Genomic DNA, 18,383 nt, shown 5'->3' on the forward strand with positions numbered 1-18,383 from the left:
TTGGTCTTGGTCTACATCCCATGCCCGTCCCGAATACCTGAGTGACACTGGAGACGACACGCTAACTATGGTGTACGGGATGATATAATGTCTGCCTGTCTCGCTCTCACGCACAGTCCTCACATCACCTCACTCACCCGCCGTGGAAGGTGGTATTAAGGTGCAGAGTGTAGAAAGCAGAGTGGGTGCAAGCAGGGAAAGAAGTAGTGTACATGGGAAGTAGAGTGTGCTACTGACAGTCAGTGTCTATCTATCTATATGTCTATCTATTTATCTACTAATACATAAAACACACACACACACACACACACACACACACACACACACACACACACACACACACACACACACACACACACACACACACACACACACACACACACACACACAAGAAGATAAGAAGAGAGGATAACTGCAGTAAGCCGGTTGGCCCATGCTAGGTAGCTCCTAGAAGAGTAACTGAACTACTAGAATGAGATAAGGATAGCAAAGGTGTGTGTGTGTGTGTGTGTGTGTGTGTGTGTGTGTGTGTGTGTGTGTGTGTGTGTGTGTGTGTGTGTGTGTGTGTGTGTGTGTGTGTGTGTGTGTGTGGCAGGACTGCATGCACGACGCACTGACGCGGCTCCCATCAGACACATGCAACCCACACCACCACTATCACATCGCTCATACTAGCCTACCTCCACCTCCACCACACTTTCACAACCCCCCACCCCACCCCGCCTCACCTCACCTCATCTTTCTTCACCTAAGCTCGCAATTCTTCCTCTTCCCTTCCCTCCTCTCACCCTCCTCCACTCTCCCGTTTTCCTTCTCACTTCTCACTCTACCTCTCCCTTCCCCTCCTTTCTGCTCCCTCACTTCCTCCTCCCCTCTCCTCCCTTCCACCCTCTCGTCATCCTCCTTCACTTCTCCGTCACGTGCTGATCTTGCGATATGTGATCATCAAAGGACATCAGAATAGAATGTTGGAGTTCACTGGAGAGTTATGGGAGCTTGAATGTTAGGACTATCACCACTGTCCCTCCCACGGCCGTGACTGCTCTAGTGCCGGCTTTCTGCTCCAGCTGAAGCCAGACGATTTTATTTAGCCGAAGGTGAATATATGACTCTGAAGGTGTTAGTGAATCTTTATATTATAGTGGTGGTGAATGGAATGCTAAGTCAATCCTCCCTTTATTCCCCTCCCACTCACCTCACCTCTCTTCTCTTTTGTCTCATCGTCACCTGTCACGTTCCTCCTCTTTCATCATGTTCTCTCCCATCACCGTCTCTCCCCACAAATCCTCTCACCCCTTCCCTTATCTCCTCCTCTCTCGTCACCTGCTCTCCCCTCCCCTTTCTTCTTCTTCCCTTCTCTTCTCTCACCTCCTCAAGTTCCCGCTCCTCTCCCCTTCCCTTCTTCCTCTCCCCTCTACCTTCTCTCCTCTCCGTTATGCTTCCCTCCCATCATCATCATCATCATCATCAACAAAAACACCTCTCATCCTCTTCCCTTCCTTCCCTCCCCTTTTCATCTCCACTGCTCCTATTTCTGGACGGGTGGAGCGGCGGCGAAGAGGGTGGGGGTAGGAGTGGAGGTTGGAGTTGGGGGGAGGGGAGAATGATAGTGATTCCCTGGTGTCCCAGTTGAGCGGTCCTGGGTTCGAAGCAGTCATGTGGCTCTTTATACGCACGTCAGCCAGAGTGAGATATGTTGTCAGGTACAGTAAGCTTGTCATTTTATTGCCAACATTCTCCACTCCTCATCGCTCGTATGATTTTTTACTTTCACATGCCCTGGATCTGTTTTTCTCTGACCTCCTTTTTCTGTTATTCTTTCATCCATGTGTGTGCTTATAGCCATTATTAATCCTTTTCTACAAGACGTCTCCTATACAATGAATAAAACCGTCTTGTAGTTGTATGAATGCAGAATAAAAGGCGTCATTATAATAAACGAGTTAACCAAGGGGAGACTTTCTTTTTCTATTTTGCTCTGGCTCACGTCAGGTGATGTTATTCACCTTAGGAAATATGTGGTGAAGGATTTAAGAGGCACCCTCCTTTACCCCTTCACTACGATGACAACTTTAATTCTCTGTACTTCTGGACGATTTTACTCAGCTAAGGAGGGATTTTTCCGAACTGTAGCCTTCATTAATCCCTTCAGCATGAGAGTTTGTTCCTGAGATAAACAGACTAAACTCAAATAAAACTCCATGACACACAAAGGATTAGCGTATGATGAGGGAGGGACACCAGTATTACACATACAATGAAGATCAGTATCACAGAAGAGTTGGAGTTATATTGCCAACCTCCCCATCACCCCCACTCAACCCAACCCAACCCCCATCATCATATATGGAAAGCTGCCGTGCCCCATCTGACCCACACAAATACACACACACACACACACACACACACACACACACACAGAAATCCGGCCCTGCAACAAAGGTCTCGTTGCTAAGATCGAGAAGACTTACAATGTCGGTCTGGGGAAGTGTGCATAAAAAAATCTTCACTTTTTTTTGACGATTCTTCTGTTCTTGTTACTTACAGACAATTTTCTTCAGGTTTGGTGAAGGAGTTAATGAAGACTGTATCAAACACCTCAGGTCCGAAAAGTCTCTCCTAACCTGAATAAAATCGTCTGGGTGAAGCATACATAAAACAAAATACGTCAACGGATTTCAGAGAGAGAGACAGAGAGAAAGAGAGAGATGCGTCAACAGCACAGGTCTCGCTAAGGCAAAGGAGATTTAACAAAGGTAGATGCAGGTGTAGTTCCAGGTTGATTGTGAAATATATTACGAAGGACACTTTTTCTCTCGTACTTCAGATCTGTTACTGAAGGAAGACCAAAGAGATGCTGGAGGATGCTGCATTCTCTCTTGCCCTTCACTGGGAAAACAATATCTAACCTTGGACACTTATAAAATGACATGATTCTTTTTTCCTCGTCAATAGGATATGCTTTTTATTCTATTTATTTATTAATTTTTTATCTGGCAGAACAAGAGAAGTGCTAAGATTATGAACTTTTGTTTTTGTTTTTCTCTTCTATATAAAAAGTCTTAGTTACGACGGGAAATAATCATAAGTTTGTGAATCAAGGACCTGGCTAATAATAAATACCACAACACACTATTGACATAAACTGATGATGATGCTGATGATGATGATTGTTATTGTTGTTGTTGTTGTTTTGTTGTTGTTGTTTACAGAAGCTGTTTGGTGGTATGATGGAATGAAAAAATTTAGATGGGTTGCTTTAAATTCGTCATATTCAACACAACAAGCTCCACGCACCCAAACGCATTATGGGCAATTATTATCACTTATTTCTCCGATTTGGTGTTACGATTGCATAATATAATGTGAACATATATGTAAAGTGATTTAAATATTTTTTACATAACATCCTCCTTGAACCAAAACACACCACTTGTCTTTTCACTGTTGTTACAGTATAAGAATGTCTGAGTCAAGCAGCTGGCATAAGAATATTTGAATATGGCCGTTGTTTTAGCATCAAGAGTTTGCAGTTAGTGTAATGTGAGGAAACACACATGACCTCCCTGACCCAGCACCCTCTGATGATGACATACATACATACAGACAGACAGATAGACACATTGAGACAGACAGATAAACATTTAGACAGATTACTAGACAAATAGACAGACAGATAGACAGGGAAATAGATATAGACTGATACACCGGAGCTTCTCCATGACCCGCCACCCGGTGCTCCTGACCTTCCCGTTGCACAGGTGGTAATCTGAGCGAGACAAGAAAACTGCCAGGTCAAGTGGCGTGGGGTCATTGCTGACTGGGCCACTCACAAGGCTGGCACTGGTGAAGGGAGGGATTAATGCACGTTTTTGGTATAAAGTTTCCTGTTACGCACTGCAGCGGAGTGTTTATGTAAATCCATCTGACCATTTACACACGAAAAATGTTTTTTTTACTTGCGTCATGAGATGCATAGTATAAAAGACGGCGAGTACTTGCTTTCTTGTTTTAGTACAAGAAAAATAGTTTTGTATTAAACCATCGCCAAGCCCTAACCGAACAAAGATACTATTAATATTGCTAATATAGCAGCAGCAGTAACAACAATAACAAAACACTTACTACTACTACTACTACTGCTATTATACTCTGTCCACTTAGCTTAGCCTAAAAACTGCCATCTCTCCGTTTTGATGCACAATTGCAACAAGAGACTAACACAAGAATATGGTGCCAGTCATGAAGAAGTTATAAAGGACGCAGATCAGTAACACTGCCTTATCAGGCCAGTGAGCGGCGTGAAATAAGTTGCTAAAAGACGAAAATCTCTGCCAAGTTAAGATGGACGACACATACAGCTAATGAAGATACGGGCAATGATGACAATACCAAAGAACTTAAACACAACAGGTAGAGGTAAATGTCCTTGATCCAGTCATTAGTACCCTGCCCCAGCCCCCAGCCCTTCAGCACAATACACGCGTGGTGGATGGGGCTGCTCTGAATCACAATACATGGATCATGTGCCTAGCCTGTCTCATTTGAACTTTCCCTTCTGTCAGTAGTACGCCAGACGCACTACATAGGAGTGGCACTGGAGCTTACTGTGTGTGTGTGTGTGTGTGTGTGTGTGTGTGTGTGTGTGTGTGTGTGTGTGTGCAGAGCTATTACGCACATCAACTCAGTCAACTTTTTCCTACCCAGATCAAACCTGTTTATGCAGAAGAAGAAAACCATCGAGTCAGGAAGCGTGTTCTTCCTCGTGTTTTTATTTTATTCTGGCTCATAAGCCCTCGCATGGCCGGGACAGCTCTAGCAATCCGCTCTGGCTAAAACCAGATCTTATTCAGCTGAGGGAGAGTCAAACGTGCCTGGAGGTGCAAATACTGTCACCATCAAACCTCCTGTAGCTTCCCGACAACTTTACTCTCAACTTTTCCAGCTATCATCCAGTGTTCTTAAGGTTTTATTCAACTTAACCAGGATTTTTTTTTTCGTATGAAGAGGTTAATTAAGGCTATATTTAACCCCTCATGTCCAAGAATCCTCTCTTATTCAAAAGAAACTGTGAGGAGAAAACAAGCATAAAAAAAAGTACGCCATCGAACTAAAGGGGTTAGCTTTTCTCTTCCTAGGATTGGATGTATTATACTGGTCCATTATTGCTACTTCCAGACGATTTTATTTAGCCTCAGACATGATGATGTTTGGTTATTTAGGCTGTTTAGGCCGTTAGGCGATTGGGCCCTTTGCCAGTTGGACGTTACGGCCTAAATGACGTACGGCCGAACCGACCAGGACTGTTTTTTTCTTGCTACCTCCAGACGATTAGAGTCGGATCTGGATATACTTTTCTGATAGGAGGGGTTAGATACAGCCTTTATTACGCGGTTTCCTAAGCCGACTAAAAATCGTCCAGAGAAAGCAAGAATAAAATGAAACCTGCGCCAGAGGACTGAAGGAGTTACGATGATGGGCGGTGAATGTAGGCCAGTGAGGTGTTTGTCAAAGGTAAGAGGTAATGGACGATGTGTGTGTGTGTGTGTGTGTGTGTGTGTGTGTGTGTGTGTGTGTGTGTGTGTGTGTGTGTGTGTGTGTGTGTGTGTGTGTGTGTGTGTGTGTGTGTGTGTGTGTTAGATTTCTCCCATACAGTAAGTGATGGTAGGAGGTTGGAAAAAGGTTGGAGTGAGTGGAGGTGATGGTGGTGGGTGGTGGGGCAAGGCGAGGGAAATACAACTTGTGAAGATGGGTGTTGTTGATTGATCGATATGTGCGTGACGATGATATAATTTAAAGTTTTGTATAGCCAGAAGAACAACAGTAAAGGAAGCACGCGTCGCTCTCACGTAGGCTACTTGGTGTTTCACGATATCCTACAAGTAAGAAGTGTCCACGTAACTTACAGTTCTGAAATTTGTAAGAGAAGAAAATGAAGAGAAATAGGAAGATAATGATTAAGTAATAACAAGAAAGAACACCTGCGCCCTACAAATGGAGAGAGAGCTGAGTATTTGGCTTTGCCCTCTGACCATGACCTTCGACAGTTTCTCAAAATCGAAATACTTAATTTTTACCTGATCCTCAACACTTCCACCAAGGTGGGCCTAATTCGGATCAAAATTGTTTGAGTTGACCTTGCCCTATGACCGTGGCTTTTGGCCTGTTGTACTCAGAATCGCCAAACCTTCATCCCTGGCTGAGCCTCAGTCTGGGCCAAATCGAATCAAAACTGAGTTATAGAGTCGGACATTTAAACTTGCCCTGTGACCTTCAGCTGACGGAATTTTCTCACAGTCAAGTTCCTTCACCCTTACTTTATCCTAAAGATTATCACAATGTTTGGTTCATTTCGAATAACAGTTGTTTAAGTTGACCTTATCTTATGATCTTGACCTTTGATCTACTGTTTTCAAAAGCAACTGAGCAACCTGGCAGATCCTCAGCCACTAATTTTGTTTTAGTTATTCTGTTCACATACTGACACACAAGGGTCAGACTCTGACCATTCTCTGTGACCTTGACCTTTGACTGAGTAGTTTAAAAATCGAATCCTTTCGTCCTTTCTTTACCTTCAACCCTTCCATCAATTTTGGTCTCAGTCGGATCAGAGCTGTTTAAACTGATCTTGCCATGTGATCTTGACCGTTGATCTATTGCTCTAAAAAACAAAAGGTGAATCCCTTGGCTTTTGGTCAACTTTTCCCTCAAGCTTCATTAAAATCGGATACAAAATATTTGCGTTATTTTGCCCAGACAGACAGGCAGATAGACAGATGGACAAACAAACAAACAAAGAAACAGTGAAACAAACAAACAAACACATTCTGAGTAAAGCAATACCCGCTTGCATTATCGTGCGCGCCGATGCAATAATAATAATAATAATAATAATAATAATAATAATAATAATAATAATAACAACAATAATAATAATAATAATACGACGAGGATGAGGATGAGGATGAGTAAGAAATATAAGAAAGAAGGTGGCTGGTACGGACTAAGTGGCTTACAGCAGTTATCATCCTTTCTTATGTCGACATTCTTACGATTTCCGTGACTTCAGTACTCCCCCCTCCTGCCTTCTCTAAACCTTCCCTCCTTCCCCTCTCCCTGTCCCTCTTGTCTCCCCTTTATTTCCCTTCCTTTCCTCTCTCCCTCTCTCGTCTCCTCCCTCTCAGCCCTTCTTCGTCTTGTCTACCCTCACCCTCATCCCTCATCCCCCTGTTGTATCTCTCCCTTTGTCCCTACACCCCCCTTGTCTCACCTTCATCCCCCTTCTCCTCCTGTCTGTCCTTCACCCTTCCCCTATTCTCCTGCCCCCTTCACCTCACCCTTCCCCCCCTTCGTCTCCCCTCCCCTCCCCTCCCGGTAATCCTATCCTCTCTCCTCCCTCCTCACCGTTACCTTCACTCTATCCCTGAACCTATATTCTTCCCTCAACCTCTCACTTTTTTCCACCTCCCTTTGCTCTTCGTCTCACCCAAACTCTTCTTTTCATCTCTCCTCTCCTCCCTCTCTTCTTCCTTTTCTCCACCTCTCTCTACTCTTCTCTGCCTTCTCTCTATCTTCCTAGCTCGTCTTTCTACTTCCCCTCTTCCCTCCGCCAGTCCCTTCCCTCTTCTCTCCGTCCGTCTCTCCTTTCTTCCTCCATTTACTCCTCCATCTCCTCATCTTCTCTCTCTCTTGTTTTTTTTCTCCTTCCCTCTCTCTCCTCCCTCCATCCACTCCACTATCTTTCTTTTCTTTCTCTCTCAACTTCCCCTCTTCTTTCCTCCACCACTCCCTTCCCTCTACTTCCAGTTACTCCTCCCATCTTATTCTCCTTCCCTCTAACTTCGTTTTCACTCTCCCTCTCTCTTTTCCCCCCGTCCACTTCTTTATCTTCCTTTCCACTCTCTCCCTCCTCTTCCACTTCTCCTCTCCCATATTTTCCTTCCCCTCCCCTCAAACTATCCATTCTCCCCTTCCCTTCTCTTCCCTCTCCCTCTCCCTCCCCTCCTCCCCTCCCTTCTCGTCCTTCCCCACCCCATCTCTCGGTCGCCCTAACTCAACTTTCTTTACTTCTAAAAAATCTCACAACTTCCACTGAACTCCCTCACCTCTCTGCCCTGCCACCCTCTTGCCCCTCTTTCCTACACCTTCATTTCTGTTCTCCCTTCTTCTCCTCTTTCCTCTTCCTCTCATATTCATGGCTTCTTTCCCTCCCCTTCCCTCACTCCTCCTCCTCTTCCCCCGTCCCCTCACCTTCACGGTTTCTCTCTCCCCCTCTCACTCCCTCCCTCCCCTAGTGTTCCTTTCCTGTCTCACTATTCCACTCCTTCCTTCTCCTCCCTTCCCATCCATGTCCCAAATCCCTCCCCACCCCTCTTCCTCATCCCCCTCCCCCTCTCCCTCCTATCAGATTCCCCCTCCCTCTCTGCCCGTCCCTCTTTCTTCCTCTTCCCTCTCCACCCAACTTCCTTACACCCGGAACAGAATTTTTTTTACGATTTTGTTTTTGAGATTCCGGAACGGTAATATATTTTCCCTCCAACCTTTTCTATAAATTTACATACCAGTTTTTCTGTGCCGCATGGTTTTTCTTCTCACTTTTTTTTTTCTGATTGTTTCGGCTGGGGAGAGAGAGAGAGAGAGAGAGAGAGAGAGAGAGAGAGAGAGAGAGAGAGACTGTAGGTCACCGCAAAAATGTAATCATAATATTCCGTCTCGTCAAAAAATGTATAAAGCCAAAGAAGAACTACAAAACAATTAGGACAGATAAAAGCTAGAGACAGTGAAACAGGAGCCAGTGTATTGACGGTAGACAGTGTTATGGTGTAGGTGTGTAGGTGTCTTCTGCTCTCACTCCCTTTTGGTGTACAGTATGCAAGCCGACCGTTACAATATACACATACATACTCCCCTATATTTACTGAATCAATCTTCCTCTACTCTCTCTCTCTCTCTCTCTCTCTCTCTCTCTCCAGTACGAAGAAAGAAAGGGATGGACAGAGAAGGGCCAGCGGGGAAAAAGGAAAAATAGTGGAAGAGTATGGTACGTGTGTAGTGCAGGTTCACCCTTTACATATAGGGTGTTCATTTAATTTTCATGACACTTTACTTCCCGTGAGCTGCGTGTGTGTGTGTGTGTGTGTGTGTGTGTGTGTGTGTGTGTGTGTGTGTGTGTGTGTGTGTACTGGTATATAGTGGTTCTAGGTGTCAGTATTTGCATATTCGTTCTGCTGCCTACTTTTTTTTTTTTTAATTGTCGTCGTTCTCGATATTTTCCCCCGTATCTTTCATGCTGCTTCCCTTAGGTGGTATATAGCTTGAAAAACAGTTGGTGATTGAGTAACCCCCCACACCCATTCCTCTCCCCTCTTTCCCCTCCCCTTACCCCCTGTCTCACCCCATCCACCCCAACCCAACTTTCTTTACTTCCTCAATCTCTCTCTAGCTCCCCTCCTGCTCATCCAACCCTTCCCCTTCTCCCTCCCCCCTTTCTCTCCCCTCCCTGTGTATCCCTCCCTTCCTCCCCCTACCCAACTTTCTTTACTTCCATAATCTCTCTAGCTTTCCCCCTCCCCCACCCCCTCCCAGACCCACACTTTCTCCTTCCTACCGGTCCCTGTTTCACTTTCCATCCCATCACCTTTTTGGATGACTTATATCGTCGCTCATTGTTTAATTTTCTTTCGCCATCGTTATATGCTGTGTAATATTCGCTCAGCACAATTTTTTTTTTTTTCGTTTTCCCTTTGATAAACCGCTTCACTTTCGCCAACTTTCCTAGTCGATAACTGTCATTTTTTGCTCTTTCAGCCTGTCTCACAATCGCTAACTATATATATTTATATATATTTTTGCTGTAATATTTTCGTTTTTTCAAATTTGTTATTAATATCCCCCGTTTCATGTTTGCTGGCTCTTTCCTCCACAGAAAAATGATGACCTCTCTCTCTCTCTCTCTCGTGCAATGTTAACAGACTCATGAGCCGTGTTTACTGGGGTGTATGTTATTCTATCTTTGGCTCTCTCTTTCTTGTTTGTTGCAGTCTTCCTCCTCCCTCCCTCCCTCCCTCTCTCTCTCTCTCTCTCTCTCTCTCTCTCTCTCTCTCTCTCTCTCTCTCTCTCTCTCTCTCTCTCTCTCTCTCTTTTCCCCCTAATCACTCTAACTATTCCTTTATTAATGTTATCTGACACCAACTTCCCGCACGTTCCACCCACCACTTCCTCTGAGGTCATCATCCTCATCACCATTCTTCTCCTTCTGCTCCTGCACTTCTATCTCATCTTTTCCATCTTATCGTCATTATTCTCCTCTTCGTCATCCTCCTCCTCCTCATCATCATCATCACCATCACCATCATCATCACCACCCATCCTCCTCCTCTTTCTCCTGATCATCATCACCGTCATCATTCTCTTTCTCCTCCTCCGCATCATCATCATCCTACACTTCCATCCTGCCGTATAAACAAAGCCCTATTCGCTCACCCCCCACACAGGAAACAAACTCACTCACTTCACCCGAAACCCTAGTCCTCACAGGAAAAGCATAAAAAATACATTCATAAATACAACACCGTGAAAGGGGCAAAAATATCAAAACTGTATACGAACTCGGCCACTTTGTTTACGGGAAGAGTTGGCTGATACGAATTCGGCGACTTTGAGGTACGAGTTGGATGATACAGTTATGGTGGTATCAAAATCTTCCTTCCGATGACATCCTTTTGTTTATTTATTTATTTATTAACTAATTTATCCATTTATTTATTGCTACCTTGAAGGGGTGTATGAAGATTATATCCAACTCTTTCAGTTCGACAAGTTCCTTCTAAAATCAATAAATCCATCTGAAAGTAGCAAGAATAAAAAAAGTGACGTCACCTTGGTCACGCGGAACTTACATGGATTTGTGTGTGTGTGTGTGTGTGTGTGTGTGTGTGTGTGTGTGTGTGTGTGTGTGTGTGTGTGTGTGTGTGTGTGTGTGTGTGTGTGTGTGTGTGTGTTAATGCGATCTCGGCTTTGTCCACAGAACGAGTAAAAGATACGCACTTAGCTTTAATGTCTATGGGATAAGAAAGTTTACATGAACTCAGGTACTGTTTACAATGAAAGAGTCAGGTGATACAGATTCGGCTACTCAGAGCGATGACATGGAGGTAAGTGCGTCCAATTATTACAGCAGCCCACAAACCAGATTCATACAAAATATCGGTTAACTCGCTTTCAAGTAAGTAGATTGCCGCTGGATAAAAATGACTGTCCAGAACACGGCTGTAAAGATGCCACAATGCTGCTAAATGTGCGCGAGTATCTACACAACTTGATAAATAAAATGATATGCAAACTCAGCCGATTACTTTGCCTTAGTTTTCTCATCCCTAGAACTGAATCCGTGTCTGTAATATATGCCCGCAATTCTGTACGTGTGTAAATATTGATGGTAGTGATAGTGGTGATAGACGTAAGAGTGATACAGGATATGTTTACAGGAAGAATTATTTCGCCACAACACACATATTCTGCTTGCGGAGAATATGCAACGATTTTAGGCCGACCTGGAATTGTATCATCTCATTATACACCACTTGCATTTCTAGGTATGATTCTTCCATTTGAATATTTCACGCCACTGTGAAATCAAAACACATGCATACAGTCAGTGCATGTGTGTGAATATCAGTGGTGGCGACGATGGTGTTGGACATGAGAGTCAGTGCATCTAGGAGATGCCAAACCCACTGACTGATCCAATGAGGGGTTGTCTTGACTTCCCCCTTTTTCAGCACTGCCGCATTTCCCGGCTTCTCCCCCCTCTCCTCCCTAAAAGAAAAATAATAACTCACAACATATAAAATGCTTCTCCAGTATCTTCATTTTTAAACTTACCCCTCTGATCAAACCTTTGCATTTAGCTGTTGCATAGTACAACGTGGAGTTTCCACTACATTTTTACCACAAGCATTTCGGTCATCAATAGCCAAAAATATGCTTGGATCTCCCCTTTACTAAACCCGTCCACGTAAATGCAGCCCATGTCGAACTAAAAGGTCATTCGAATGCGCTATACCTTACATCCTTCATTTGCAGAGATGACTCAGAGAGGGTAGTGTGCAAATGTCTATCTGTGGTTTTGACGTGTAGTGATGGTAGACGTGATGAGAAAAAATGAGAATGCGTGTTCGAATGCTCTATAAACCTCCATGGATTTCCTCATTACCAGAGATATAATGTGTAATATTTGCTTGGATTACACCCGCAAATAATACAGTTAAACAATACAATGTGAGTATGGTTTTGTTGTAATAATGAAGATTGAGTCACTTGGCTAAGCACACTCGAATGTTCTCATAATATTTTTTCTTCTTATATAGATAATGTACCTGTGTGAAATATTTATCTGGCTTTTATTACCTTATCTGCGGACACACTATAGTTGCTGGGTAATTGTGATGGTAGTGGCGGCTGATAAGGAAGAACATTCTCTAAGCTCGTTCGAATGCCCCCCCCCCCATTTCCGTTTCTCCACTTCTAGAGGTAAATACCCATGTGAAATATTTGCCTGGCTGACAGTATCTTATCTGTGGACGTATTGGTTGTGAGGTAATTAAGGTAAATGGCTGTATGAAGGAACACAATCTGCGCCCGTTCGAATGTAACCACTATCTGTTCATTCACTTGTAAATACCCAAGCTATATACTCACCTGTATTATAGTACCATTTCTCAGGACGCACCGGTTGTAGAGTAGTGATGATAATGATGACATATTGTATTTATTCTAATCTCGTATACATTACTAAGCCCCTTCACCTCAGTTCGCTGCAAAGTGTGGTTAGACTGAAGGATCAACTTTAATATACCTGTAATTCATTCACTTTAACTTGATGGCGATGTTCGCGCTTTTGCAATTTATTTCGCCGTAACTCCTTGACAGAATAAGGCAATATTACAGTCCTGCGTCCTTTCCATCACACTTCCTCATGCACAGCGCCATAATTGTAAGGTTCATTTCTTGTTGCAGCTCAGCATTCAAGATGGAGAGAGGGCAATTTTACGTCTAGTCAGAGTGAATATAGTAACCAAGAAGACTCAATCCCCTCATCTAATAACTAAACTCATCGAATTTCATGCAACTACAACATAATGTTTAAGTTGTGAAATAATTGCCTGGTTTTCATTATCTTATCTGTGGACCTAACGGCTGTGACGCAGTGATGTAGACGTGATATGATTTTGGTAGGAAGCACGGCACCTACAGGAACGGAAACAAGGCTGGAGTGTGACGCCCACGATAGGCAACAGATTACACACATCCTGCCCCCGACATAGTCTCTATTCTCCTTTCACACTTTCCTGTAAAATGTCCACGCCAGTTTTTCTATACGGCGTGGTGTTCTTTCTGACTTTTTCCTGCCGGCTTCGGCTGGAGGGTTTGGAGGGCGGGGGAGAGCCTTCTTCTTTGCTATCCTTATCTCATTCTAGTAGTTCAGTTACTCTTCTAGGAGCTGCCTAGCATGGGCCAACCGGCCTACTGCAGTTATCCTCTCTTCTTATGTTCTTATGTTCTTATAACCTGAGTAAGAAAGTGCGAGAAGGAGAAAAATAATTAAAGATGAATAATAAAAACGATTATTTTGATAATAATAATAATAATAATAATAATAATAATAATAATAATAATAATAATAATGTAGGTAAGTCTTTATAACCAATATTCTAGAGAATCTAGAACTATGTGACAACCCTTTCAGTACGACGTCTTTTACAATTCATCCTGTTGGTGATAATAATTTTTTCTTCTTGCTCTGCCACACAGTACAACATAAACAGTATTGGTGCAGTAGGTTCTATATTAATGATAACTTACAACAAGCAACGTGTACAAGGATAGACAGTGGTGTGTGTGTGTGTGTGTGTGTGTGTGGTGTGTGTGTGTGTGTGTGTGTGTGTGTGTGTGTGTGTGTGTGTGTGTGTGTGTGTGTGTGTGTGTGTGTGTGTGGTCCGTATCTTGTCGAGTAACGAGGCTCCCTATAGCACTCTTCCTTAACGATTCATTTTCCAAACTCCCCATCAATCTCCTAGTTTTTGCTTCTTACATAGTTTTAATATCGACACAGATTGCATGAATAACACACAATAATATAGCAACGGAGCAGAATCAGATATAAACCGGTAAGGAAGAGGTGTCAGTACGTTTCCTCACCGCACGAGCATACCGCCGTGTGACGTGAGCTGACCCGGTGTGGGCGTCTTTGCTTTTAATATCCGGCTGCCTGAGTTAGCCGTCGAGTTTCATCCAGTTTAACCCTTTTCTTAGTAAGGATCTAATGGACGGCTAACCCCTCCTAGCCGCCGAGTTTAATCCGGTTTAACCTTTCTTAATAAGAATCTAATGGACGGTTAACCCCACCTGCGTCTGGGCCAGGTGTGGCGAGGCTGTATGGTGACTGCTGGTGAACAGATGAATATATAGATAAGGATCACATGAATACGTGGTGGTACGTTAAAATGCTTTCTGTCGCCAAACGATTTTAGTCAACTTAAAGGAGAACAGATGGACTGAAGGAAGTTCGGAACACTCCACTAGCCTTTTCAGAATACTGGTATCTTTATTACTGTATTTGTACTATACCACCAAACGATTTTTTTACAGACCAATCGTCCTGGAGGGCTTAATCTCTCCACCTCGAGGGATTTCTCCAGAGCTAAATATACTCGTCCGTCGTTAGTCAAAATAAAAAAACACGAAATTCTTCCTAGTGGCGATGGGGTAAAAGTAAAAATAACGTATCGGTGAGACTGAATCAATAAGCTGAACTTTTCCCTTTATAAACTTTGGCTGACATTATTGCAGACCAAAGTTTCCCGCCCAAAATCTGAACTATTAAATCATGTATTGAATAGGAGGCTTTATTTTTATATTTTGTTTTTTACTGTATTACTTCCATATGTACGCTGATTTCTTCCTTATTACTTCCACACTTATACTTCTTTTATTATAGTACTTCCATACAGATATATATATGTTGATTCTAGCTTATTATATATCTTCCATATTTATTTTGATTCTTGTTATTATTTCTCTCATAGTTATGATGATTCTTATTCATTACATAATTTCCATAACTGAATCTTTCATTATACTGCTTCCATACCTATAATAATTCTATTTAATTACAGTACTTCTATAACTGTCGATTCTCTTTTACTGTATCTTCCAAAATTACGCTGATACGTCTGTGTAGATATTATTTTCATTCTGAATTAGATTTGTTTAATAATGAACATTTAAACTCTTGGCGGGACACAAAGCATGACTAAAAGTTATAGAGGTCTCTCCTAAGCTCAGTATAACAATCAGAAACAAGAAAGATTAGGTGAAGAGGACGTCACTAGGGAGCAAAAATATCGGCAAGAATAAAGGCAAAAGGAACAATAATAAGACGAAGAACACGGGCAGGACGGGCAAAAAGAAGGATGCATATGGACAGGTAGGACTAGAAATGGGCAAGAAGCAACAGTATGGGCACGAAGAAGGAAAGCTAAGAGCAAGAAGAAACAAGAATAAGGGCAAGAATGAGAGCAATGAGGACAAAAAGCGTAAGAATAAGGGCAAGAAGGGCAATAATAAGGGAGGAAAAGGATGCAAGAATAAAGCCAAAATAAAGAGCAAAAATAAGGCGAAAAAGGTCAAGAATAAGGGCAAGAAATGGGAAGGATAAGAGGAAAATTACGTTGTCTTTATCCACTGCGAATTTCTTTCTGCTGAATAAAATCGTCCCTCGTAAGCAGGACTTTAATACGAATCCCTGTAATTTTCAGCCAAAGGATCAAATGTGGTGGCTTTGAATATTCCTCTTGCCCTGTGGCTCCCTTGAGTGCAGGAAAATAATCTGACTTTAGCGAAAAAATGTGCAAAGTCGATAATTAGCCTCCAGGAAGTTAATCTATTACACTTTCTACTTCTTTCCTCTGCATTAGCTTCTCTCTCTCTCTCTCTCTCTCTCTCTCTCTCTCTCTCTCTCTCTCAGCTGTCGATTTCCGTCTCTTCAACGTCATATCCGCCAAAACGAGCACCACTTCCGGACTTGTCATCATCGTCTTCATTGTATCGTCATTTTTTTCATCCCCGTTTTCACCATGTTCGTTGTCATAACTGCCCTCGTCATCATTATCATCATTATCATTATCATTATCATCATCATCATCATCATCGTCATCGTAGTCGTCGTTATCTTCATTCTCATAGTCATTATTTTCTTTGTCCCTATCTTCATCGTCAGTAGTTTCTTAATCGTCATTTTCATCTTTCTCATTGCGTTCGCCATTATCGTTATTATCTTAATTGTCATCATCACCACCGCCCTACCCCAACCTTCCAATCTGTTAAATGGCTGTGTTGTTGTTGTTGTTGTTGTTGTTGTTGAGTAGCCCGGGCCTGTCTGACCGAGAAAACCCATCAACCACAGGCAAGCAACTGCCCCTGTAGGGCCGTTCCGTGCAGTGAACCAATATTCCCGAGCAGCAGAAAGCCCCTCGACACAGCGAGGAGCGGGGAAGTGTGGAGCTTTGGTTCTCGGATGGACGCCGCACTTGCGTCTCTAAATCCATTTACCAGGAGCATCATATTAAGATCCACATAGCCACGTTATTTGGTTATATGGTTATCACCCAACATTTAAAAAGTTTCTTGGGTTACAGGATACCATTAGGTTTGTCACTAAGTGTAGAACCACATGAAATGGAAGAAGAGTATTAAAAAGTGACCGGAATAATGGAAGAAACGGGATAAGGAAGAGGACATAGACAGAAAAATAATGATAAAGGTGAAAGAAGTAGGCAGCACTACATCAAGTGCGTAGGATCCAAAAACAGGAAAAGGGAAAATATAAATCTAGGAGAATTATCACCAGATTGCCATGTGAAATTTGTTACGCATCCTTTCATTACTCATTGACCCCTTCCAATATTCATGGCTTCATCATACAACACCAACATACACTATACAATACACAACACTTACAAACACCACTTACCTATATATTCAACCACTTCAGCCCGAGAACGCCAATCATACATAATTTTTGTTGTTACCAGACCATTTTATTCGGTTTAGGAGAGCACGCAAGCAGAACAGGGATTAATATAGCTTATCTCCATCCCTTTCACTTCACAAAATACCTTTTAAGCAATAATCAATAAGTAAATATATAAAAATAATTAATCGTCTAGCAACAGCAACGAGAAAATAACAATGACGTCCTTGGGCTGAAGAGGTAATTATGCATTCACAATTACAAGGATTGCATTTGATATTATAGAGACTCGTTTTGTTGAATTTATTGTGTTATTTTGTTGTTAGTTTTCTCGGTCTGTTTCCTTTTTCCTACTAAAATTTCAGTAACTGTCGTATGTCACGCATCTACAGTATATGCAGGAATGTGAGGTAGGCTATGTATGTGCTTATGTGTATGTATGTATGTATGTGATGGTTGCCTACATTATCGACAACATATGCATAAATAACTTAAAAGAAAATATAAACGTGCCATAAATAATATAAACTAGGTTAAGGATATGTGTCAGGGTGAATGATAAACAGAGACAGACAGTAGGATTGTGCCTATCTCTGTCTCTCTCTGTCTCTGTCTCTCTCTCATATATATATATATATATATATATATATATATATATATATATATATATATATTTATATATATATATATATATATATTTATATGAGAAAGTGAGACAGACAGACCGGCAAACACGAAGAGAGATAGATAGAATATTACACAGAGATAAGGACAGATAGACAAAGATAAATAAAATACACAGACAAACACCCAGACAACACACAGACTGGCAGATCCACCTCATAAGCTAAGGATAAACGGCCAAGAAGCTTAAAAAGTCAACAAAGCCATACCAGCATAGCGTCCAACCGCTACTGTACGCAAAGGTCAGTTCACAGGGACGCGGAGGGGCAGCAAAGTTTTCTCACCGGGTCGTATTCATGGGTGGCTTGGGGGTATTCCGTAACACCTCTTCCTTAGCAATTCATTCCGCATTTTACCTTGATTATGCTCGTGTGTGTTACTGATGCAAACTTCGCCGTGGCTGAAACGATAGAAATTACATTCAAGAGAAGGTTAAGGTGTGATACGCTAAATAAATCGCCAAGAAAAGGGTGTTAAGAAATCTTACAATGAATGGTGGGCACTAATAATCTGGTTTATGGATTTTTTTTTATTTAATGTGTTTTTCCTTCCTCTGTTCATCATCTATAAAGAAAAAAACTTACAATACGGTTCTACGTCCGACTCTTCTAATGCATGAGTTGATCGGTACTCTTAGCCCTTCATATATGCAAATAATTAACTCTAA

General features: G+C 42.3%; 1 protein-coding gene across 1 annotated transcript in view; it reads right to left on the reverse strand.

The window, feature by feature from the left end:
* Window positions 1–18,012, reverse strand: part of FRG1 (FSHD region gene 1) — a 55,758-nt gene extending 37,746 nt beyond the window's left edge. The window contains exon 1 of the mRNA XM_080282540.1: window positions 17,926–18,012. The gene's annotated coding sequence lies outside the window, so the exon portion shown is untranslated. The remainder of the gene's footprint in view (window positions 1–17,925) is intronic.
* Between the last annotated feature and the right edge of the window lie 371 nt (window positions 18,013–18,383).

The sequence above is a fragment of the Coenobita brevimanus genome, chromosome 93 (assembly GCF_032717465.1).
Source record: "Coenobita brevimanus isolate Jiangsu-jjx chromosome 93, ASM3271746v2, whole genome shotgun sequence".
Taxonomy (NCBI): Eukaryota; Metazoa; Arthropoda; class Malacostraca; order Decapoda; family Coenobitidae; genus Coenobita; species Coenobita brevimanus.